The sequence below is a fragment of the Panthera onca genome, chromosome A1, assembly GCF_046562875.1.
Source record: "Panthera onca isolate mPanOnc1 chromosome A1, mPanOnc1 haplotype 2, whole genome shotgun sequence".
Taxonomy (NCBI): Eukaryota; Metazoa; Chordata; class Mammalia; order Carnivora; family Felidae; genus Panthera; species Panthera onca.
Window position 1 is genome coordinate 184,476,305 of NC_138339.1, and position 26,364 is coordinate 184,502,668.

At 34.0% G+C, this 26,364-nt stretch overlaps 1 pseudogene; it reads left to right on the forward strand.

The window, feature by feature from the left end:
- The first annotated feature begins 10,023 nt into the window (after positions 1–10,023).
- LOC132680272 (eukaryotic translation initiation factor 3 subunit E pseudogene) lies at positions 10,024–11,325 on the forward strand (annotated as a pseudogene).
- Positions 11,326–26,364: the final 15,039 nt, after the last annotated feature.

The following is a 26,364-nucleotide window of genomic DNA, read 5'->3' on the forward strand; positions in this document are numbered from 1 at the left end:
TGACTGTCTTGTCAGAGTGGCCAAAATGAAGAAATCAGGAGACTATAGATGCTGGAGAGGATGTGGAGAAACGGGAACCCTCTTGCACTGTTGGTGGGAATGCAAATTGGTGCAGCCGCTCTGGAAAGCAGTGTGGAGGTTCCTCAGAAAATTAAAAATAGACCTACCCTGGGGCGCCTGGGTGGCAAAGTCGGTTAAGCGTTCGACTTCAGCCAGGTCACCATCTCGCGGTCCGTGAGTTCGAGCCCCGCGACAGGCTCTGGGCTGATGGCTCGGAGCCTGGAGCCTGTTTCCGATTCTGTGTCTCCCTCTCTCTCTGCCCCTCCCCCGTTCATGCTCTGTCTCTCTCTGTCCCAAAAAAAAAAAAAAAAAAAAAAGTTGAAAAAAAAAACTAGACCTACCCTATGACCCAGCAATAGCACTGCTAGGAATTTATCCAAGGGATACAGGAGTACTGATGCATAGGGGCACTTGTACCCCAATGTTTATAGCAGCACTCTCAACAATAGCCAAATTATGGAAAGAGCCTAAATGTCCATCAACTGATGAATGGGTAAAGAAATTGTGGTTTATATACACAATGGAATACTACGTGGCAATGAGAAAGAATGAAATATGGCCTTTTGTAGCAACGTGGATGGAACTGGAGAGTGTGATGCTAAGTGAAATAAGCCATACAGAGAAAGACAGATACCATATGGTTTCACTCTTATGTGGATCCTGAGAAACGTAACAGAAACCCATGGGGGAGGGGAAGGAAAAAAAAAAAAAAAAAAAAGAGGTTAGAGTGGGAGAGAGCCAAAGCATAAGAGACTGTTAAAAACTGAGAACAAACTGAGGGTTGATGGGGGGTTGATGGGTATTGAGGAGGGCACCTTTTGGGATGAGCACTGGGTGTTGTATGGAAACCAATTTGACAGTAAATTTCATATATTAAAAAATAAAAAAAAAATAATAAAATAAAATAAAATAAAATAAAATAAAATAAATTAAAAAAATAAATCTTGACTGTCTTCATTGAATTATCTTTTAAAGTGTTAAAGGTTGGGGCACATGGGTGGCTCAGTCGGTTAAGGGACCGGCTTCGGCTCAGGGCTCAGGTCTCAGGTCATGACTTCGGCTCAGGTAATGATCTCACGGTTAATGGGTTTGAGCCCAGTCAGGCCCTGTGCAGACAGCTCAGAGCCTGCAGCTGCTTTAGATTCTGCGTCTGCCTCTCTCTCTCTCTCAAAATTAAATAAACGTTAAAAACATTTAAAACAAATAAAAAAATAAAAGGTTAAAGACCTATTTCTTTTCCATAGTTAACATGAGTATTTTCATTTAATTTTTTATATTGAAGTACAACATACATTCAGAAAAAAAATGAGAAGTGTGTGTATATATATATATATTTTTTTTTAATGAAAAAAATAGACCCACCTATGTAAATATTACCTAGGCTAAGACTATGACAGTATCTCAAACACCTCCTTTCATGACGTTCCTGATTACTACTATCTCCCTCTTCTCCCAAAGTAATCACTATCATGACTTCTAATGCCTGTTTGAATCATATACAAAAGGAATTATACAATTATTCTTTTTTTACAAGGGGCTTCTTGGGTTAATGATATGATTGTAGGGCATATCCATGTTGTTATGCATAGATACAACAGATTTTCATTTCATTCCAAAATTTCTTTACACAAATATATCCCAATTTATTTATGCATTCTACAAATGGACATGTGAGTTATTTGGGGGGGGGGGGAGTATTCTGAAAGATAGCTCAAGAACATTCTTGTGCATGTCTTTTAGAACACAGTGATTGATTTTTTTGTCAGATGTATTATCAGAGTGAAATTACTCACTCATAAAATAAGTACATATATGTTTAGTATAATATGTGAAAGACTATGAAGATTATACTAGTTACATTCTTGGGAGAAGTATATGAAAATTCCATTTGGTTCACATTCTTGACAACACTTGGTACTGTCAGTTTTCTTTTGTCTTAGCTTTTAAATGTTTCCCTCAATTTTAGCCATTCTGGTTAGTGTGTAGAACTCTCACATTGTGGTTTTAATTTGCAATGCCCCTGTGACTAATGAGGTTAGAAACCATTTCACAGATTTGTTAGTCATTTAGATATTTATTTTGTCCCTCTTTTCTTATTGTTTTATACTCCTCCATATATCCTGGATTCTAGTTTATTAAAAAATAGATTCTCCCATTCTGTGGTTCCTCTTTCCACTATTTTAACATCTTTAACTTTTTTTTAATTTTTTTTAACATTTATTTATTTTTGAGACAGAGGGGGAGACAGAGCATGAACGGGGGAGGGTCAGAGAGAGAGGAAGACACAGAATCGGAAACAGGCTCCAGGCTCTGAGCTGTCAGCACAGAGCCCAACGGGGGGCTCGAACTCACGGACCGTGAGATCATGACCTGAACCGAAGTCGGACGCTCAACAGACTGAGCCACCCAGGCGCCCCTATTTTAACATCTTTAAATGAACAGAAATTCTTAAATTTATTATAATCTGATTTAATGATCTTTCCTCTTACGGGTAGCGACTTTTGTGTCATATTTAAGAAATCTTTACATCCCTCAAAGTCACAGAGATATTCAGCTATGCTATCATCTAGTAGCTTTATTGTTTTTGCTTTCACATCCAGGTTGATAGTGTTACTATGCATATGATTTACGGTAGTGATCAACCTTCCATTTCAATTTTTCTTCTTTCTTTTCTTTTTTGTTCCCAATATTGATATTCAATTGACTCAGCACCATGCATTTAAAAGAGGATGTGTGAACTTGTGTGTGTGTGTGTGTGTGTGTGTGTGTGTGTGTGTTTTCTTTTGTGTCATAATTGAATAGTCTTAAGTGAATACTTACAAAAGTAAGGTTCTGGTTGACCATGTATTTGATACTTTACAACAATTTTATCAAACCAACCAGTATAATGAGGTTGGCTGATAATTGGGCTGGAATACATTGGAAAAGAAAAAAATGAACTCAGGGTTTTAAATTCTCAGTTCAAGCTCAGCAAATATGACCTAAAAATTTTTATATCTGAAGGAAGCCTTTATCCCCTGGAGCCCCAGAGCTGAGGTTTCTGAAAACCAAATCCAAAGTCTCATCATACAAGTGACTGAATTACAACCTAATTTGAAACCCCAACCATGCAGGGTATCATCTGTTAGATCAAGGGCATTGATTAGGAAAGAATGAGATTCTGAAAGCTGGAATAAGGACTTTGGCAGATCCTGATGAACCTGGGGACACTGAACTTCTAAATACTGCTGAGTCTCCTTTGCTGGTAGAAGCTGCTCCTCCAGCCCAGTATGAATCCGTTAACCCTCTTCTACCTGAAGAACTTGTAATGGCCTCCCCTAAGGTAGGTGCCTAGCAAGACATGCAGATTTCCTTCAGGACCTACCCTCACCACTCTTCTTTGCTTCTAGACCTAAATATTAATAGACTCAAGTCTAAGAAGGTCCTAGAATGTAAACTACAAAGATTGACTTTTGAAGAGGTGCACATAATTCAAAATAACTGCATGGCTTTTCTAAATTATAATAACATGTAGCTGTGGAACATATATAAGAATGGACATTAAGAATGAGATAATGGCAGGAGGAACATAAAGTTTGATCAGGCTGAATTTATTAATATGGACCCACAAGTTATTTTAAAATACAAATAAAATAATCCCATTCCTTGAGCCCTCAAAGTTGTTTCACTGCACTTAGAAGAAAATCTAGAAAATTAGTTTTCCATTGCTTAAAACGGCTCTGTTAAGTCTCATTTTGTACCACTACCTATCTCTGTATTCCTTACTAATATGGTCCATATTCAATTTCTTGAACACAGCAAGCTGCCCCCTGACTAAATTTGCATAATCCCAAATTCTCTCCTCAACTACTTCCTGTTGTCAATGTCTCAGCATCAAAGTTAGAATAAACACACATTCCATCCACTGTTATCACTCCCTACAGTTTTATTTTCTTTTAAATAGTTATGATTATCATAAATGAAAGTACATTCATAAAGTCACTATCTGCATCTCTTTTAGAAAACCCCAGTACCCAAATTTAAAGTCCACGAGACAAGTAGCATAGTGCTTGACACAAATTTGCTGCTCAAAAAATATGGGTTTAAAAATGAGCACAACTTATACATGGAAGAATAACATGAAAACTCTAAAATATTTCATAATAGTTTCTTAAAATGTTATACATTTTATATGTTTCAAAACTCTGGATATTTATAATATACTGAAAAAAATATTATAAAATATTCACATTCACAAATAACATACCTACATTATGTAAACAATACAGGCAAATTCTTTTAGATGCAGAGGATAATATATTTTAGAATGGGATTAAAATGATTTCTTCAAATCACAACATCAGTAACTGTTTAACAAGCCCAACATTGGCCACCTTAACACATACTGACATACACACAAACTTGCACAATTCAGTTACTTAAAAATACTTTCTTTAGTAGAAAATATTGATTTCTCTAGGTTTTTAGCTAGATTTAAGTAGTCCTTTTTTTTTAATTTTAACGACTTTGTAGCATAGATTCAGACATCTATCTTTCCTAGGATACTGACACCTCCTTGAATCTTTGATAATTGCATATTAGACAGAAAAAAAGCATAATATAAAAACTGGACTAGATAGTTTTTTTTTGAAATAATTACGTTTTTTAGGAGGCCCTGTTAAAAATAAACTTCAACAACAAAAAATAAAAACAATCGAACAAACCAAGGTTTGTGGATAGTAAAAAGAGGAAGCAATGCTAAACAGCACCTTTTTTCACTAAAATACAATAAAAAAGATCATGGGTCACCACATTTGAATGGTCTGATATTGGAGATGTCCAAAGCACAAGGCTTGAGGGACCATTGCATATTAACCTGGGTAAAGCCAAGGGTGTAAATGAATGAAAGTAATTTTTTTATTTATGTCTGTATGAATTTACTTACTTGATAACTAAATTATGAGAAGCTCACAAGTTTAGAGCTATTGCCACTCTTACTAGTTTTGATCAAGTCAATATAAATAGGAAACTATGTAAGTGTCTATAATTATTGCCATATATGTGTGTGTGTGTGTGTGTGTGTGTGTGTGTGTGTGTATTCTAAACACAACACTAAACAGTATTAACTGGGGGCATTCAAAAAGCCCACCCACCTCATTACATGCTTTATTGCCAAAGAGGTGGCTTGAAACAAACAGAAACTTAAAAAGTAGTCTTCTTAAAAAATCAGAACTTCCAAGTTCTTTCTAAAACACAGAAGCTTGGGGCGCCTGGGTGGCTCAGTCGGTTGGGCGACCGACTTCGGCTCGGGTCATGATCTCACAGTCCCCGCATCGGGCTCTGTGCTGACAGCTCGGAGCCTGGAGCCTGTTTCCGATTCTGTGTCTCCCTCTCTCTCTGACCCTCCCCCGTTCATGCTCTGTCTCTCTATGTCTCAAAAATAAATAAACGTCAAATAAAAAAAATTAAAAAAAAATAAAACACAGAAGCTTGCATGTTTAACATTAAATTTATTATAGAGAAAATTTTCCAAAATAAGATGCATATTTTATTAAAATATTTAAAATATTTAAAGTTTTATTGAGGACCAGAAACTAAATCTAACATATCTATTCTCATAACATGTTCAGTTCTGACTCAATTGTTTAGCAATTGAAAATAATTCACTTTTATCACTTAGTTTCTGTTAGTTGGGACCTCCAAGTCAAGGTATTGACTTGAAGTCTAGGACAACAAATAATGTTTCCCTAGAACCACCCAGAGCACCCATAACAGGTGGTTATGGAGTAGTACTTTAAAAATAGAATAAAATATCCAAATATTCTGATTGATTTACAAGCTATTGAATGACTAACTTGTGAACTATTATTAAAACACTGTTTATCATATTTGATGGCTACTACTAGTTACAAAGAAACTTATTTTAGATTTATTCAAAGGTTATTAACATTAGGATTAAGTCAGAGTGTATATCTCCTGATAGGTGATAAAAAGAAAGAAAGAAAGAAAGAAAGAGAAAGAAAGAAAGAAAGAAAGAGGAAATGTAGACAATGTCAAACCTTAAAAAGTCAGCCCATCACAGTAAGTCTGGTATATTATAAATACTGTGATTGCAACAGTGCCAAGTGCAATGCAAACACTTTGCTGATTGGTTGACTGAAGTGGGTCGAAGTATTTTTTGTTAAATAAAGAACATATTGATTTCATTATTAAAATTTGGTTTGGGGACCCCCGGGTTGTTCAGCCAGTTAAGCGTTAAATTCTTGATTTCAGCTCAGGTCATGATATCACGGTTTCATGAGTTCAAGCCCTGCTTTGGACTCTGCGCAGAGCCTGACTGGGATTCTCTCTCTCTCTCTCTCTCTCTCTCTCTCTCTCTCTCTCTCTCTCTCCCTTCTCACTCTCCCCAATCATGCTCTCTCTGTCTCTCTCAGAATAAATAAATAAACTTAAAAAAATAAAAATAAATAAATAAAATTTTTTTTGTAGCAGAATTATCTGGGTAGGTATCAAGTCAGTGAGTCTCTGATGATCTGTAGACCTGTGCTCTGATGCACGTCAAATTTTAGTGCCACTCAATTATAACGTCATTACCTATGCATGGTTTATTTCAACCTCCAGTGAGATACATTTAGACTCAGATTTCTCTTTTTTCTCTGCCCAAAGTAAGAACTTGAAAAAAATGAGTCACATATGATATCACTGAAGAGAAACAATTCCTTAGGAGTAAGTTAGATTATGGGGCGCCTGGGTGGCTCAAGTTAAGCGTCCAACTTCTGCTCAGGTCAGGATCTCATGGTTCGTGGGTTCAAGCCTCATGTAGGGCTCTATGCTGACAGATCAGAGCCTGGAGCCTGCTTCAAATTCTCAGTCTCCCTCTCTCTTTCTTCCCCTTCCCTGCTTGCACTGTCTCTCTCTGTCTCTCAAAAATGAATAGACATTAAAAAAAATTTTTTTAAAGGAGTAAGTTAGATTTTCACATGACACCAGTACTCAGAAATGGTTTGTTACTAAACACTCATCTAATTTTTGTTTAGGAAAAAAAAATCCTTATCTGGAAGAATCCATAGAGTCAATAAATTTACATTATATGAGTTTGAATACAAACTTAAATCTAAAAAGAACTGCATGCTTACTAATGTTGCACTAGAAGATCTGAACTAAAATAGGGTTGATGAACAAAAAACACAATTAATTTAAAAGCTGTTTTGACTACTACTTGTCTACAGATAAACTTGAAAAAGAAGACCTTTCAGTTATTCTATGCATGACATTTTCCGGTAGTGGAAGGTGTCAATAGAATTATGACTATAATAATTTAGAACTCTGGTAAGATCATGTTCCTTTAAAGAGGGTCTTCAAACAGCAATTGGAAAAAGGAGAATTATTAAAGAGTGTACACCTGAGCATTCAGTTCAGTTCAGGTATAACAATAATTCCTCCTATGTAAAATAATCAGTTAAATTGAGATTCCTTATGCAAACAAACCAACTAATCAACAACAATGGAGAGGATGACTGTAACTACTGCAAAACACTCATTAACCATAAGAATTAATTCCAAGGAGGAAAGCAATAACTATTGCCTCCAAAAGAAAAGCATATAAAATTCTTTTTCAGAAAGAAAGGAAATTATTTCTTAATAACATCTAGAGATATTTCCCCTTTCAGGAGAGTCAGACTTAATAAGTGAAGGAGAGAAAGAATATTTCTAGTTTCTCTGTATTTAAAATGGCTCAGTTAAAAATAAAATGAAATAAAATGGCTCAGTTAAATACTGCAAGTCAACACATGTCTTTTGATATTTTTGATTTTGTCTATTTTGAGGTACTAAAAGTAAAATTGAAGCAAAGGGCATGTATTTTAAGATAAACATCATTATTCAGTACTCAATTGATAAAGAAAAAATTAACTTGTTTCACCTTTCAATATTATTTAATTCAGCAAGCATTGATTTTTCTATGCTGTACAAATCTGGATCCTTGGTGTTACCAGAGGTACAAAAATGAATAACATGTAGTCCCTAGCTTCAATGAGCTCATAGTCTATTGAATAAAACAGATTCATAAACTGCCATACAAAATATCAGTAGTAATTTTATAAAAAATGGAATAAGGCTCTCAAACTTTAGCAGGCGTCAGAATTATCTGGAGGTATTGTCAAAACATAGACTGATTGGTCTCGCTCTCAGAAATTCTGATTTAGTAGGTGTAGTATAAGGCCTGGATAATTTCAACTTCTAACATTGTCCCAAATTATACTTATGTTGCTGATCTTGGAATGATACTTCTAAAATCACTGCTTTAAGACTACGACAGACCGAAATATTTATTTTTACTTTTAGTTGTTCAACAAAGGAAGAATTCTCAGGAGACATGAACTTGCTGTTTGATAATTCATTTAAATTTGATAGGAGGATGAAAACGTAAATAATTATATGGAACGGAAATAAATTAAAGCCATAAATAAGATAGAATATTGGATTATGTGTAGATGAGTGGTTAGACTATGAACAGATGTAGTTGACTACTAGTAAGGAGAGATATGCAACGTAGATTTACTGAACATTTATATATGACTAGATAAATAAAATCTGTGTGTAATAAAACAGGCTACACGACCAGAATAGCTAAAATTAAATAATATCAACTTATGATGATTATTGGTTGTAACCGAAACTTTTATTTCTGTTGTATAAAATATTACATTATTTTTGGAATATGCTTTACCATTTTTTATAATATTAACCATACACTCAGACTATGATTCATCCATTTTACTCCTAGATATAGTGCCAAGAGTAATGAAAACATATGCTGACAAAAAGACAAATACATTAATGTTCAAGGAAGATTGAATTACATTAGTCTAAATGACTAATCTAAAATGACACAAAATCTTTCAATGAGTGAATGAGTAAAGAAAATGACCTGCATATACAAATATGGGTGAATCTCAAAAACATACTGAGTGAAAAAAGGCAAATGCAAAAGAGTACTTAATAGAGAATTCCATTTTTTTTTTTTCGGTTCTAGCAATAAAGCTAATCTATGATGGTTGAAACCATATCGTTGTTTTTCCAGAATCTGGGGTAAGAATAAGTGAATAGAAATATGCATAAGGAAATTTTCTGGGTTATGGAAATATTCCATTAGTTGATTAGATGGTCACAGAAGTAATCTAACTAAGATACAACAGACAGGGTTTATTGAATGACTGGGTATTGTTGGTAATGGTGGAAAAGAAAAAAAAATATGGTGACATATTTTAAGCCTAGATAAATGAATGTATGATGATGGTAGTAAGTGAAATAGAAAAACAACAATAGAAAAGTAGCATTTATAGGTATATTAATTTTCTATGGTTGTGTAATAAATTACCATAATTGTAGTAGTTTAAAACACACATTTATTATTTCACAGTTTCTGTAATTCAGGAGTCCAGGCAAGACCACTGGTTGTCTCCTTCAGGGCTCACAAGGCTGCCATCGAGGCATCAGACAGACTGCCTTCTTATTTAGAGGCTTCACTGATGAAAAATCCCCCTCTAAGCTTTCTCAGGTTGTTTGAAGAATTTATTTTCTCATTGCTATAAGACATATAGCAGCTTGCTACTGCAAGACAAGTAATGGGAAGAGACAGGGAGAAGGAGATGGGAAGCAAGTGAGAGAGCAAGAGCCGGACAGAGAGATGCTAGTCGGATGAGTACCACAATCACAGCAATATTTTGAAATCATGTAAATATAATCGTAAGCATCTTACCACCTTTGCAATATTTCATTGTTTAGAGCAAGTCACATGTCTTCCTGCTCTGAAGGGGAAGGATTATACAGGAGTGTGAATACCAGGATACAAAAATCATGGAGGTCACCTTAAAGTCTCTCCTCCACTGTAAAGTAAATAAAAGTTATTTTACATTTGTTGAATTTGTGATTCTTTCCTGTGTCTACGTCAATAACATAGTTGAAACAGTTTTCCTTGGCAAGATGGTGGAGTACATCTTGACTATTCACATCACACACATTTTTGGATTGACATCTAATCTTTCTGTTGAGTTTCTCTCCATAAGATATGTATAATGAAAAAAAAATATTACAAGGGAATTTGTATCTTTTTAGTGATATCAACATGATACACTTTGCTACCAATATGTACAAAAACCTTTATTCTGATGATATTCTGCATGCTTTGAGAGAAAAAAGAGCCACAGTTGTTGCATGACTGAAATAGCTTCAGGCAGAAATGGAACCAATTGTGAAGACATTTGAAGATCCAGAAACTACAAGGCAGATGCAGTCAACCAGAGATGGGCAGATGCTGTTTAAGTACCTGGTGGGCAGGCATGGTTTTAGGTAGGAAAATTTAGATATACTCTAGAGTTATGTAAAATCCAATATGAATATGGGAATTACTCTGGAGCACCAGAATATCTTTACTTCTTTAGAATGTTGGTTCCAGCAACAGCCAGAAATGTTTTGAGTTCACTCAGGGGAAAACTGGCCTCTGAAATCTTAATTCAGAGTAGGGATGCAGCTATGGAAGACCTTCCATGGTTAAAAGAGACCATAGGTAATAATTCTGAGTTTTCCACTTCGGTATCTTCAGCAGCAAACAAGGTTCATCCACTGTCCTCTGTTTTCTTCAACTAATCAAGGGGCATGATAACATTATTGATCTCTTCTTTTGCCAGCCATCATATCTTAATGCAATTTAGATGATATGCCCACATATTCCTCCCTATTAGGCTACAGCCATCATAACGAACAAAGATGTTCAAAAATGCCAGCAGCTGCTAAAAGATCTGGTTAAAGTTATTGAACACAGTCTTACACATATAAAGACCCAGTTACAGAATTTCTTGAATGCTTTTATGTTAACTTTGACTTTGATGGAGCTCAGAAAATTCCACATACTGAGGGAATGTGAATCAGTACTTGTGAATGACTTCTAGGTAGCTTAAGGATTTCACTGAAAATCATTGACTCTTCATATTTGAGACTTTTTGTTGCATTCACCTGTGTATCTGCACTCACATGTTGGCAGACAAACTGAACATGAAAGGTGGATTGTCAATGTGATGAGAAATGCAGGACTGGCTGCCAAGACTGGTTCTAAATTAGGTCATGTGGTTATAGGGAAGAATGCAGCTTCACGCTATCAGCAAGTGATTAAAAAGACCAAAAACCTTTCATTTAAAAGCCAGAGATTTTGGCTATGAGAAGAAACTTCATCAGAAAAGTAGGTCAGAGGCTTCTAACTGGGCAACTGAGGACTCTGGCTTCTACTGAAGAACTGTATAAAGATAAGATGAAAAAAAAACTATAAAATAAAGACAAAATAATAAAACCATTATATAAATGGTGGCATACATTGTGGAAACAACATATTGAGCATAAATTTGGGGAAATTTGAATAAAATTGGCCGTGTTTCATTAAAAAAATAAGGTAGTAGAAAATGTATTATGATTTGTGGTTAAGACTACAAATATTACATTACATTTAAATAGCATGTTGATAACTGTTCAGAGTTTTTATTGAGTTTCTGGGATATAAAAGAAAATGGCTTAATGACAATTTCTCTATTTTGGAATAACCTAAGTTGATTTTTTTTTAGTATGATCCAGGCAAGGAGAGGAATATATTTGCCCATTTAGATCAATTGGACTATGAAGTTTAAAAAATAATCCTCAGGAAACATGATGAGAGATATTTTTAAACTGCAAAGCTATGCATTAGCATAAAACAAGAGCAAGGAAGCTAGGATGAATGTCATTTCTGCAACCAATGGAGTCACTGACCATATGTTCTCTTCCCAAATCCAAGGATAAGATAAATCATTGTCACAATGCTGATAATCAGTTCTGTCAGTCAATTCTCTAGCAATCTGTCTCAAATTCATAAAAAAAAGGAACATAGTTAAAAGGTGATCACTTGGCCCAAGATTAACCAGGCTGAAATCTAACAGGTAGGCAAGAACCTAGCAAACTCCCTAGCAGATTTAATGATAAGGGAAAATAAACTTTGTCATGGGCCATTCAATTTGTGGAACTTTGGTGGGGACCTTTGGGAATATCAATAGTAATTTACCAAAAACAGAAGGCAAGGACAAACTAGCAATTATTGATGGAATAATAGTATTCTAGATGTATGAATAAAGCAACTCTAGGCAGATTCTGTAATAGTGAGTATGAACAAAAATGATACAAGGGAAATTAATCATAGAAAAGATACTAGAAAATATTTATAAACCATTTAAAAAAGAACTCAGCTAAAGCACAGATAAAAATCTGCTAAAGATTTTCTAGAGCAATAGTTACAACAAGAAATCTAATAGAAATGACCAACAATAGTGAGCAAGTTAAATTTCAAGTGTAATTTAACTCACTTTTAGTTGAAAATCTCATTGACTTAGGAAATACAATATTGTAGGTAAAGTATCTCTGAATTTATGGGAGGATTTTTAAGTAGTAGAACTAGATTAACATGAAAATATCTTCAGTTACTTAAGGAGTTGGGGAATATGAAGCAGTAAAAACAGAGGGAACAGAGCCAATGTTGAGGCAGAGAACAGCTATACTACTCCATTAATTCAGGTTGGAGAGGACTTGTGGCTGGAAGCAGAGTTGGTTAGGTAATACATATCTCCCAGGTGAAGAGTTCCTTCAGCACTTTGAAATGTAAACAGAATTTCAATTGCCTATGTAAAGATGCAGTTTGCAGAGAATAATTTTTTATACCTTATATAGAATTCTCATTGGGATATATGAACCGCCAAAATTGTAAAATCTAAAACTCTGTTCAACTAAATTACATATTTTTAAAAGAATCCTTATACCTTTAAGAGCAAAGAGGACCCATAATATCTGAATGAAGCTTATGTGCTGAGGACTGACAAAAGTCTAGCCCTTGTTGCACATTTGCTGAAGAATAAGCCCAGGAAAACTGTTAACACATGGGATGATGTTTCAGAATACAAGATCTGAATTTCTTCTGGAGATACCTTTTTTTGTTGTAGGTAAAGGTCAGAAAATAAAAACCAAGGAATGACTGCCTATAGCTATTGAAAATAAAATATTTAAATGAGGAAAAAGTAAGCCTTTTTCTAATCATTAGTGATTGTGTAGGCAATTAGGAAAGCACCAAATTCTCACACTCAAATATAGTCTGACTAGACCATTCCTGAAGCTTTATAGGAATGGATTCCCCAGAGATTACTGCACATAGTGATTTTAGACAGACTTGTTAAAAAATTCATTGGATGGAATTAAACTGGCAATGAGGACTTTGTTCAAGAATATCACAGTAGAGGTCAAGAGTATTGCCATGAGACAGAGAGATTGAACTCAACTCCACTGATGCAAAAGACAGGAGGGTTTTTAAATGTTGGATGAGCCACTAGAAAAACTCTGGAGGATGTTAGGGGAGAGGAAGGTTGATCAAATGCTTAGGCCATCTCTGTTCGCTAACTGGTACTAATCTAAATTTGGCTCCTACCCACTCTCAGAGACTGAGACATAGAAACTCTGTCTTTCCTGGGGATTACATTTCAAAGGGATGGCTTCCAGATCCTTGTGAAAAATATTCCTGGGTTTGTAAAACTGGAAAGACGCTGGAAGAAGATTTACATCTCAAAAAAGTAGAAAAAGAATTCACAATTGTAGTTTCTAAAGTAAAAAGAAGGAAAGGAAGGTCAGAGGCCTGTAGTCAGGAAGAAACCTACCTAAAGTTTACTCAAGCTGAGGGGAATGTAAGGGTCTCCCCGTCAGACTCTTCTGTTGTTCAATATTTTCTTTGTATGACAGCTATACTCTCCACCAAAATAGCTTCAGTACTTACATGGAGATTTGAAATTAGTAGTATTTTCCTTTCACAGATTCTGTGGAAGATCTTAGACTGGGAGCTGCCACCCTAAACACCGTTGCTGCAAAACGGAGAGCGCTGTGTTTCCACTTGCCGCTTTCAATTTACTAAACCATTCAATTTTCTCTGAAGTAAAAAAAAAATGTGTATGCGCACATATTTGAAGGGCTTATTATAACACATATGCAGCTTGTGAAAATGTTTCTTCTAGAGTTTCAAGGCTTTTGCTGAATTGGCTGAATTTTGTATATTGCAGTAAAGCTAACTATTCTTTTGCTTACACTGCTGTAAATTTTGCTTATTGTTATGTATAATGTATGAAGAAGCACAAATGTACAATGTATCTTTTGCAGGAAGATTATGAACTAAATCAAAAGTATTTCCAACATAAATAATAAAAGAGAAAAGACAATTTACAATAGAACCAGAAAAGCTTAGACACACAAATAAAATTTCCAGAGCTACTTCGGAAAACAAATCATCTAAGGCAGGTTGTGGGTACAGGGCTTGATTATTGTTAGAACTCACTGGAGATATTTTTCAGTTTATATGTGCAACTTAATGTTGAAGCTTACTTTAATTTCTGATGAAATTAATCATTCAGTTTTTTTTTTGGTTTCACATTTATCTGATTGAGGTGAGGGAAAAGCATTTAAAGTATTACCCACAAAAGAAAGCACAGGATATTTGTAAGTGGGAAAAGTTTTCTAAAACCTAGTAAGTGATACTAAGTATTCAAACTATAAGCAGAGAAACTGTTGAAGGATGCCTCTAGAAGAGAACCTTCTTAGATACTAGGTAAGCTCAATATGACATTAACTTTTGCACTTCTGGAAAATGAAAAAGCAACAAATCGTCCCAAATAGGACAGTATTTTAATGTAACTCCCTTCAATTTGATACTTAAGCAAATTTGAAATACAACCAATTCTGAACCAAATAAAAGCATTATTTCTCAGTTTAGTAATATTGTTGGCTGTATAACCTGGACAACAAATTTTTAAAGGACAATCCAAACTGTTCTGATTTGCTAAGTGATGAATAGTGTCCAGATCTCTCTTGGCTAATGTTGATTAGAAATATTGAAAATACACTTAATGGTCTTTCAGAAAGAACAGTTTTGGTCATGAATCTAAATGGTGCTCTTTCAAATTAAAGGCACCTAGACCAGTTGCCCTTGAGAAGAGCAATCTGGATAATGGCCAAGTTAAATTTCATAGAAGAAACAGACCATTATCAAGCTAATATTTTTGTCATACTGTATTGTACTAAGAGAATGAAAAAGGCATATGTGTGTGTGTGTGTGTGTGTGTGTGTATTGTTTGTTTTCTTTTTGCATGTCCTGAAATTGTTCACTCTAAATGTGTGCATTTAAATTCTAGTATCATTATTATTTCATTGTACTGCCTCTATGATATCTTACTAATCTCATGTCCTTTGAATATTTGAGTCTGCAACACAGATAATCTCAACATTTCTTTTTATATTTTAGTGTCTTGACTTCATCCTAAATCTCACTTTTGTTGGGAAATATATATGTCCTGAAAAGAAAATTTTTGAGAAGGTTTACATTTGATTTATCACCTCTAGCTCTAAATTTCTCTTTTTGTTAAATTACTTATCTAAACTTGAAGTCTTTTATAACTGCTTTCATCTTCCAGAACCATGAAGTTCTTCAATTTCCCTGTTTGCTTAAATAGCCATCAACAGAAATCATATATATTATATGTGTTTAAAGCTTTTGAGTAGGGAGAAGAGAGATAGGATACAGGACTCACAGCAAAAAAAAAAAAAAAAAAAAAAAAAGTTAAGAATTTGTTTGTGGCCATACCTCTTTGGTCTCAGATTACCACTGAATTTTCTTTCCTTACATATATTTGAAGGTACATCATTTTCTTTCTGAATTCACAGATGCCCCAGTGAGTCACATTTCATTTAATACATGATATTGATATGTAGAGAAATTCACCTCTATTTAGTTACTCATGGCACTCTGGCTTATCAAGCATTTTCTTGGCTTTATCAAAAAGAGGTATCCAAATATACTTCCCTAAATAATCAAATTATATGCTTGGATACAATCATACAACTTTGGAAAATTGAGAAATCATTTAGATTTTTGTATTAAAGAACATCTTGGCACCACTTTTCATATTTTATGTTACTATTTTCCTTAATATTTTCTTATCAATACCTACCCATATATTTTATTATTTGTTAACATCCATTATTAATTTTCTTGCAGATTTTTATGGACATTATATTGTCCAAAAGAAAACACAATCACCGTTATAGATAAATGGAAACTTTGTACATGTAAATAATTTACTATTTTATTTAAAGCATTTATTGATATTGATGTTACCAGTAAGACAAAGTTGAAATTATTTTCAAAAAGCCAACAATATGTGTTAGTTCCACATAGGTCTGTATTATTAAGGAAACTAAGGGAAAACTAATGACCATAAACTAAACAGGATATATTCTACCAGATTTTTAGATTTTTCTCTCTTTTCAGTGTTCTTGGGCATTCAATTGCTTTATTGCCTAGATTCTACTTTTTGGTAATTTTAACTGTAGATGAAATTTTAAAAATAGTAAAGTTATAATTATATAAATTTATATATAATTTTGACACATATTCTGAAATTAGGCCAAGAGAATATTACTTTATCATGTCACTGAGACTAAAATTTCCATCATTTTATTACTCTTTCATTTGAATTAAAACTGATTATAAATTTTCTGGAAAACTTTTAACCCTTGAACAACTAGCATTACTCATTATTACTGTTTATTAACAAACACACTTCTACTTTTTAGTCATGGAGTAGAAAATAGTTTAACATGACATGGATACAAGATATTTTGCCAAGTTTTAATCTATCATTTAATTGTGAACTTTAGTTTTTAAAACTAAAACTTTCAGAGGTGCCTGGGTGGCTCAGTCACTAAGCATAACACTCTTGGTTTGGGCTCAGGTCATGACCTCATGGTTCGTGAGTTGGAGCCCCACATTAGGCTCAGTGCTGACAGTACTCAGCCTGCTTGGGATTCTCTCTCTCTCTCCCTCTCTCTCTGCCTCTGCCCCACTCATGGTCTCTCTCTCTCTCTCTCAAAATAAATAAATAAACTTAAAAAATAAAAATAAAAAATAAAATTTTCATCTATATAGTAAATTGTACCTTAAGTATTAAGCCACTCAGAGTATGAAACTTTTTCTGGTAAAACTAGTGTTAGATTTGAAAGTACCGTATATTATTCGCATCCTATTGGAGTATAAAAATAAATAAAATATTATTAGAATTAATTATATATAATTACATAATTTTACTCTATAATTTTATAATTATAATTAGGAAGCAATATATTAAGAACTTATTTATTTGGGGCACCTGGGTGGATCAGTCCGTTAAGTGTCTCTTGATTTTGTTCAGGTCATAATTCACAGTTGTGAGATGGAGCTGGTGTAGGGCTCTCCACTGACAGTGTGGGGCCTGCTTGGGATTCTCTCTTTCCCTCTCTTTATGCCCCTCCGCTGCTCACACTCTCTGTCTCTTTCAAAATAAATAAACATTTTTTTAAAAATAATGTATTTATTTAACAATGGATAAATTGTGCTTAATTTTCCCTATTGCTATTCTGATTTTAAACATAATTACAGATAATTTATAAAATTCAGAAAATGAAAATAAAATGCAAAAAATCCAAAAAAAAAAAAACAAAACCCACCATAATGCACCATTCATGTGTTCAAATACTTAAGAATCCACTACTTGATACATATTTTGTTAACCATAATCAGATAAAAAGGCACAAGTATGTCCGTATATGTATAAATTTGAGAATAACACTGAATTGGTATAACAGGATGAACTGATACACATTGAGCCTACTTATAACCCAGGAAGCAGGACACAGAAATATCAGAATTGTCTACCTGGTGGAAGTTCAGCAGCCAAGGCATGAAGCCATTTCCCCCCTCTGCCATAGAGAAGGGGATGGTATATCCAGAATTTTGTCCCCAACCCCTGTCTCATAGCCAAGTAAATGGAAATGGTCCACAGAAATCTCAGCGAGCTTGAAAGTGTCTGCAATATGGGAAAAGACCAGTCCGGGCTCTAATAGCAGGATGATGGCATAAGTGAGTATCTAGGTTTATCCTCTGGCCACTTCAACAGCAAATGAATGAATGAATGGATGAATGAATGAATGAACAGATATATATGGAGAAAAAAAAGAAGATTTGAGAGATACAAATAGCGCAGCCTATACTTCTATTTTCAGGCCTGTGTCAGATTTTCTATGAGTTTATTTTGGGTCAAGAAGAACATGCTAGCAAGATCTAACATTTGGGAGTTACCCTACCTTCTACATTTGAAGGGAAGCTTAGCAGCTATGGAAACATTTGAGCCAGATGTGAATTCTCACTTCCTAGATCCTGGCAGCAGAAAAGCCTCAGAAGAGACTCTGAAGGACTCACTCCTACACCCCCATAAGTCAGATTTAGTTTTAGGCAGAAGGGAAGGACGGGGCATAAAGGAATGGAGTATCTTACTCTCCACATTCCCAAGCCCCTGAAGCCACAAGTTTAGACAATCATGATGGTAAAGGAAAAAGTATTTTATTCGGCTCAGGCTGCTAACAAACTACCACAGACTGGGTATCTTAAACAAGAAATATTTGTAAAGCCCAAGCTCCAGGTGCCAGACAGGTCAGGTTTGGGGGGAGGGTCCTCTTCTTGGTTTATAGATGGCCATCTTCTTGCTGTGTCCTCACATGGTAGAAGGAGTTAGGAGGTTCTCTAGCCTCTTATAAGATTATTTTCTTTTGTCAGTTTTCGTAATTTGTGACTTCCAAATAATTTCTTCATTTCACAGAACTGGCATTAAGTCATTTATAATGTCCCCTTTGTATTATTTTAGAATCTGAATGATCTTGAGTGGTATCCCTGGAAATAATGATAATTTGTCACATGTCTCCTTTCTTTCTTCATCAATAGAGTGTGAGATTTACAATTTTATTTGTCTTTTCAAAGAACAAACTTTTGATGCTATTGATTTTTATCTTAGAGTTGTCAGGTTTAATAAAAAAATACAAGAACCCAATTAAATTTGAATTCAGATTGACAATAGATATTTTTGCATGCATAATCATGTTCCATATAATATACGTGGCATACTAAAAATGTACTTTATCTGAAATATGAATTTAACTGATTGTTCTGAATTACATGAGGCAGCTCTATGTTCTCCATTTTTGCATGTTTTCTATTTTGTTGATTTCTTCTCTTAATCTTTGTTATGTCTTTCCTTCTGCTTACCATATTTTTTCCTTGCTGTTCTTGTACTACTTTCCTGTGGTTGTAGGTTTACAGCATTGATTTCAGACATTTCTTTTTTAATATTTGCAATTAACATTAAAAACTTCCCTTAAATATTTCTTTAGCAGCTTCACATAAATTTTGATATGCTAGTTTTAAATTATAATTTGACTCAAAATATTATATAGTTCCCTTCTATTTTTATATGGTGACATATGTGCTGTTTAGAAATGAGTTAATATCTATATATCTGGGGCCTTCTATATGTGTTAATTTCTTTATTTGTAGTTTAATTATGTTATGATCAAGGAACATAGCTTGAAAAAGATCCATTTGTGACCTTGAGATTTATTTTACAGATCAATAAGTGGTCTATCTTTGTGAACACTCCATATGTGTTTGAAATAATGTTTATCCAGCAGGTGTTAAGTATAGTGTTCTACAAATATCAATTAGATTTGATGGCTGACATGGTCATTTATATTTTTTATATCTTTCTATTTTGTCATCTAATGACTATAAATTAATATAAGGGATGTGATAACTGTTAAAATCTATTTAGAATTTTTGTCAGCATAATTTTGTGGATATTTTTACCAGAGTTCTCTGTCTTATTTAGATGCTACAGTATATTTAGATAATTTGTTGATATTGTATTAGTTTTTATAATTGCTATTTGTAATAAGGGAAGGTTTATTCAACCTCATTGCTTTTTTGGACATTACGGGTATGATGTATATTGTTTTAATAAGTGTTAAGTTTTTAGATCAAAGGCAATTGTTGTTAGTTCTTGATAGATGTTTCCTCAATTCAGTGCATTTAAAAATATTTTTTAATGTTTATTTATTTTAGAGAGAGACAGAGTGAGAGCAAGGGAGGGGCAGAGAGAGACAGGAAGACACAGAATCCAAAGCAGACTCCAGGCTCCAAGCTGTCAGCACAGAGCGTGATGCAGGGCTTGAGCCCACGAACCACAAGATCAGACCTCAGACGAAGTCAGATGCTTAACCGACTGAGCCACCCAGGCACCCCTAATTCAATGCATTTTAAAATGGGATTCTCCTTATATATATTTCTAAGTCTATATTTTTAGTATTGATTATATTTTGAAATGAGTACCTGGGTAAGCTTTTTGTTAATTCATTATGTTAGGCTTAAAGCACTACGATTATCAGTTTGACTGATTAATTTAGGACTTAACAAACATGTTCATGATTTAGTTGTTGTATTTAATACTTTTCAATAGACTCCTAAGCTCCCAGTGCATATTCCTGTGATTTTTTTTTCTAGTGTTTGTTTCTGGATCTTTAGTAATTGAGAGGTAATTGAGGTGGTATTAAAATGAGAATTTTCTGCTTACTGACAGGCATGAGCTACCACAGCCACTGCATTAATCTTGTTCCAATCATTTCACCAAAATAGAAAAGAACAATATCATTTACTTATCTAGGTGATTTCTCTGATCTTCTTAGGTTGTGTCAATTATTCAAGACACACTGTTGAGACAGTATAGGCTCTGTTGATAGTCAAAACCTTAGGATTCTATTCACATATGTCTGTACACATGCTTTATATACTCAGTAACAAAGACAGAATTTTCTATGGACTGCAAAAACTAAATATATTTTGAATATTTAATGGACAACCTACATGTACCCTAGACAGAATTTGGTCTTTCTTACTTTTGGAGATAAATATAATTTTGTTTCAAACCCCAAATCCCAAGGATTATGGAAGTGAAGAATGTCTAACATTTAAAACAATATTCCCAGGAACTCCATTTCTCCTGTTTCCCAATGCACCTTTTATTGATGAGCTATATGATATTTCTTCTTTACCTACCATTACCATCCTCACTCTCTTTAAAATCCAACAAAAAGTTTAGTTACTAATTTGACCATGGTATAGAGCACACAGACATCTACCATTCATCTTTTTTTTTTAGTTTTTTAACCTTTATTCATTTTTGAGAGATGGAGAGAGACACAGCATGAGTGGGGGAGGGGCAGAGAGAGGAGTCACAGAATCTGAAGCAGGCTCCAGGTTCCGAGCTGTCAGCACAGAGCCTGACACAAAGCTCAAACCCACGAACCACAAGATCATGACCTAAGCTGAAGTCAGATGCTTAACTGACTGAGCCACCCAGGAGCCCCTACCATCCATCTTGTTAATAATACATTGGTCTCTCTTGGCTTCACAAGTTAGTTCCATAGCGAATCCTTATTTAATTTCCTTCCATGGGGTTCAAATTTTCTCCTCTCAGTATGTAGAGTAATTCAACTTCCTTTCCTCCTTTCCCACATTTCATGACAAAATAATTGATATTTTAATTAGCAACCAGTTTGCAAATGGCTAACTTGTCACTATGTCTCCCACGGCAGAGACAAGGAGAGAGAGATCTCTCACGTTCTCTTTTTATAAGGTCACAATCTTATCAGGTTAGGCTCCATCCTTAAGACCTCTTTTAACTTTAATTACCTTCTAAAAACCCTATCTCCAGAAACAGTTACATTGGGGGTTAGGTCTTTAATATACAAATTTCAGAGGACAAAATTCAGTGCACAGTAGTCATTATCGAGTAGTTAACTACTGAAATAGCAATGTACTGACCCTTACTGAAAATTTTCATTCTATATATAGTTTACATTTATTGTTACTATTTTTTACATTCTTTATTTTGAAAATTTAAAATATTTGTAACGTTGTCCCTTAGAGATGGATTAACACCATCTTATGAGTTCATGTCATAAAAAAATATATAAAACTAAAGTTCCTTAGGTCTAAATGGCAAAAAATGATTTGAATTAATTTACTGTGAATTTTTAATCTTAAACTGGTTTGGTGTATACTTTATTTTAAACAATTTGCTAATATTTTTAGTTTATACATAAATAATAAGGTTACTAAGCATTCCTGTGTTTAAACATTAATCAGTTTTCCTCCATTTATTGACTTCTTCTGAAGCATCTGTTAGTAGATTAACCCAGGCTGTGAAAAGATTGACTGAAGGAAAGAAAGAGGTTAGACAGTTCTAGGATATAGTCACTCGTGGCTCAATCAACAAAGAACATCTGCTAAACCAAATGTGCACATCAACTGCAAAGAGAGCTTTTCTCAGATATTCCCTGGATAAGGCCCATTCTCCCCAGCCTTCTCAACAGCCAAAGTCTACAAAGCCTGATTAATGAAAAGGATTTGATATTTTTATTTAGGACTGAATTGCAGTCATGAGGAGAAATTCAGTGCTTTAAGATTTTTACAAGCTTCAAATTGGTTGATTTTACTAAGGCAAGTATACTTTTGTGAATAAAATATGTAAACATTCTAGTTAAGAAAGAAAATTTTAAGAACTCAGACAATCATTTTGTAGAGAGATTTCCTTATAGAAATTATTCACATATCACAGCACTTCTCAGAGTAAAACATGTCTGTCTTTAGTATTTTCAAGGAAAGAGAGATATAAGGGTTATTTAATCAGTAACTCAAACCTGTAGAGTTTTCTGTTTTCTGATGTTGTCAAGATACACAAATTATATAAGAAAAAAAATGATATTTATCCTTGTAAAAGTCTATACTCCCATGCTATCATTTAATTTCCTTATCTTCCTTTTCTTTCCTTTTTAAAGCAAATAATATAAGTATCAGTTCTACTATTTACTCCAAAATGGGAATTTACCTTGCAATCAATATTTTAATTTACTGTATTTCAATTCCATTTACTTTTTTTTAAAGAAGTAGCTCCTGGTTATTGTAGATGTGCTTTTAAAATCCTGATTATATAAAATATCTATACATTCTTTTTATGACATGAAGGTTTTTGAATGTTATGAAAGCATTTTATTCAAATGCTCAAGAGGTAGCCTGCCACTTGGGAAATTGGGAAAAGGAAGAAATAGTGATCTCAGAAATTAAGAATTTCTTATTGAGGAAAGAAAACATTCATGAATTCATTTGTCATTGTAGTCAAAGATAAAATATATGTGACTTCTTATAAGGGGTAAAATAAATTGAGTGATGCTATTTTAGACTGGCATTATGTAAGTGTCTTTTTTTGGAGGAAAGAGAATATTAAATTCATGTTGCCAGATACATAGATAAGTAACATTTGAGATAAATCCAAACCATATAAAGTAGTTATGCAATCTACATGAGAATAATTGTATTCATCTCAATATGACATCAAGACAAATTTGATTTAGGAAGAACATTCAATTTGGGGTAGTGTGTGTAAATTCAGAGCTAATTAATCCAAGGATTAATCCTATATGTATTAATCAACACTTAGTGATCTAAGGAAAAGCATGTTACTTACATAACCTTCAGTACCCTTATCTGCTATGTCAATTTTATCTACCATAAGTATCTCATGTAGAATATGTGAGAATCACACAATCATATTTAACATTATTGTAGAATAAATGGCGAACATAGAAAAGATGATAGGATTTATTAAGAGAAATATTATAATTCCTTAAATTGGCAGAACAAGAAGTTTCAACTGTGTTGCTGTGGTGTTGGCTTAATACACTCAGCATTTTATAAAGAAAAAGGAAACTGAAGAGAATACATACACACACACACACACACACACACACACACACACACACACACAGCTTCAGTCAGATGCATGGGGAGTGTCAGAATTCTACTGCAAATGGGAACCTTAAAAATAGGAAGAAATCCTGAAATCGTGCAAAAAAGAAAAAAAAAGAACATAAAGAAAAAAATATTGAAGATGTTGAGGAAAAAAGAAAAAACATATCACCACTCTTTTTGTTTCATCATCAAAAATCATTACAGGATGCAAAATGAGCAAATAAGAAAATTTTTATAGAAAATAATATTTTGTTTTAGGATCACATATCCCAAAGATGAATCCAGGTATCATGCCAATGCCTGAATTATTGGATCTTAGACTGTAAATGAAAATCGAATGTACTTGAAGAACATGTGTGTCCTAACTTAAACTCAGTAAATATGGAGTTGATGTGATCTTCTAGAGAGAAGAATTCTTCATTTTACTGTACATATTTTATGGCGTCCCAAACATGAACATGAAATAGAAAATTTTGGGGCGCCTGAGTGGCTCAGTCATTTAAGCGTCTGACTTTGGCTCAGGTCATGATCTCAGAGTTCATGAGTTTGAGCCCCGCATTGCGCTCTGTGCTGACAGATCAGAGGCTGGAGCCTGCTTCAGATTCTGTCTCCCTCTCTCTCTCTGTCCCTCCCCCACTCATACTTTGTCTCTGTCTCTGTCTCTCTCTGTCTCTCTGCCTCTCTCTCTCAAAAATAAATAAAACATTTAAAAAATTAAAAGAACCCAAAAATTTGACTCATTTAATCATAGAGAAAAATCTTCTGTAACAATAACTAGTATTTACTGATAACCAACTGTGATAAAACAATGTGCCTTATGCATTCTGTACCTACAGAATGCCTTCCCAATTAAGATGCCACAAAAATTCTAGGAATTCTGTGTTACTGTTATTTTCAGTCTTAGAAGTGACTGGTAGGAACCTGTGGAAACCAGAGTAGGGTTCTCTGTGTACAGCAATGTGAAAGTTAGTAAGTGATGATAAAGTTCTTGCAATGATCCTATTAAGTAGTTACTATTATCCTCACTTTAAATAAATATGGGCTGAAAGAAGTTAATAATCCTGTTTAAAGAAGTTAAGCAACTTTCTCTAGATCACACAACTAGAGAATCTTGTTCATTCTGAATCTGTCTGACTTAATCTTGAGCTTTCAAGCACTTACTATGCTCTATTTAACTTCTCCAAACATACCTTTCTACTTCCAAGTTTATGTGTATTCTCTCCTTCCCCTTTTGTGTCCCTTCTTAGGGATAACCATGCATTTTTTATTCCATCCACACCATTTTACTTGATTTTACTTTCATAAATTAAATAGAGTGAAAAGATCATAGATGTTGGACTCAAAGAAATCTGAGGTGCAACACAAATTCTAAATGATTGCTACTGTATAACTTTTCTGTGTGTTAAATTAGGTACCTCCAAATTCTCTAGGATTACAGTTCAGCTGAATTAATGTAACTACATGCATACATTAGAATTTGCCTAAACCAATGGAACTCATAGAATCTTTCATTAAGCAGATTTATGGTGGGTAATCTAGTTTAAAAAGATTATGTGAATGAATATGGCCCAGAATAAAGTTATCAGACAGAAGCCTCCACTGAATGTCTTTAGTTGCTGTCCTTTGCTCCTGACCAGCTCAGCTACTCCATTATATGGCCATCTACTCTTTACCTACCACCATTTGAACACATTGATGTATTAATTTCAATGACCACAAACCCAGTGCTTTCCAAACTGGCATATTTGCTTGTATATTTCTCTGCATGCAATGTTCTCTTCTTACTTGGCTGATGACTTCTCCTACTTTATGTAAAGCAAGGCCCACTTTGTTATTCTCTTTTATTCCTTCTTATTTGTTTAAAATTAATTTATCTATAAGTAATCATTGTGCTTCTTGCCACCAGATAGTTGAGCTTTGTGGTGGTATCAATTGTTATTCTCTAAAAATAATAAAAAATAAGACTCATAGGGTCTTCCACATGAAATAATTACTACATGAATCAATAAATAAAATAGTATGCAAAGCTGAATGTATGGAGCCATGTATTGGATAACCAGAAATCTGAAACAGTGTATTAGAAGAATGCATAGAAAAATATTCTGCAAAATATAAATTGGATGAACTCCATTGCTTCTGGGTAGTTTGAATATGATCCTGTACCCTGGTAGTAGATTATTCATAATACTGCAATCAGATCCGTTATTCACTAATGTGTTGTAGTTGGATATTTTGAATTATGAACTCTATATCTAGATTGTATAGAAAGTTACACATGTATAGGGGACTGAGAACTATCAAAATTGTACTACTAGTTTCTATGCAAAGACATAAAGGATTATTTTCTGAATTTATTGAAGAACATGCATTAGAAGAAGAATAAAATAATGATGTTCCCTCAGATACCTCTTCCCAGCACTTAGCCCCAGTTGGTACATTCTTTATTTTATTCTATCATATGAAAGAAGAGAATGTTTTCTAGTTCTTATTGAACTTCTCCAGATAATAATAAGTCACTGAGATGATAGTGTACTCTGAAATCTGGGAAA